Raw genomic sequence first — 966 nt, 5'->3', positions numbered from 1 at the left:
ATTTTCTGGAGCTACAGAAGCCCAATTGGCATGCTCTCAACGGCGTTGGAAAGTAGACATCCTAGGCTTTCCAGCAACATATGATAGTTCATACTTTGCCCAAGATTTGATGGCCCAAACTGGCGTGGCAAATCAGCCTCAGAATTTCCAGCGTTTAACGCTGGAACTGGCATAAAACTTGGAGTTAAACGCCCAAACTGGCATAAAAGTTGGTGTTTAACTCCAGAAAAGGTCTCTACACGAAAATGCTTCATTGCTCAGCCTAAGCACACACTAAGTGGACCCAGAAGTGGATTTTTACGTCATTTACTCATTTCTGTATACCCTAGGCTACTAGTTCACTATTAATAGGATCTTTTGACATTGTATCTGTACCTGATGACACTTTACACATTTCTTTGTGTACTTTCCATGGGATGAGTCTCTGAACCCTATGGTTGGGGGTGAGGAGCTCTGCTGTGTCTTGATGGATTAATGCAATTACTACTGTTTTTCATTCAATCATGCTTGCTTCCATTCCAAGATATTACTTGTTCTTAAACCGGATGAATGTGATGATCTGTGACAATCATCATCATTCTTAACTATGAACGTGTGCCTGACAACCACCTCCGTTCTACCTTAGATTAAGTAGATATCTCTTGGATTCTTTAATCAGAATCTTCGTGGTATAAGCTAGAACTGATGGCGGCATTCAAGAGAATCCGGAAGGTCTAAACCTTGTCTGTGGTATTTTGAATATGATTCAATGATTGAATGACTGTGACGAGCTTCAAACTCCTGAAGGCAGGGCGTTAGTGACAGACGCAAAAGAATCACTGGATTCTATTCCGGCCTGATTGAGAACTGACAGATGGATAGCCGTGCCGTGACAGGGTGCGTTGAACATTTCCACTGAGAGGATGGGAGGTAGCCACTGACAACGGTGAAACCCTTGCATACAGCTTGCCATGGAAGGAGCCTTGC

The sequence above is a fragment of the Arachis duranensis genome, chromosome 9, assembly GCF_000817695.3.
Source record: "Arachis duranensis cultivar V14167 chromosome 9, aradu.V14167.gnm2.J7QH, whole genome shotgun sequence".
NCBI classification, from domain to species: domain Eukaryota; kingdom Viridiplantae; phylum Streptophyta; class Magnoliopsida; order Fabales; family Fabaceae; genus Arachis; species Arachis duranensis.
Note: the sequence above shows the minus strand (reverse complement) of the source record.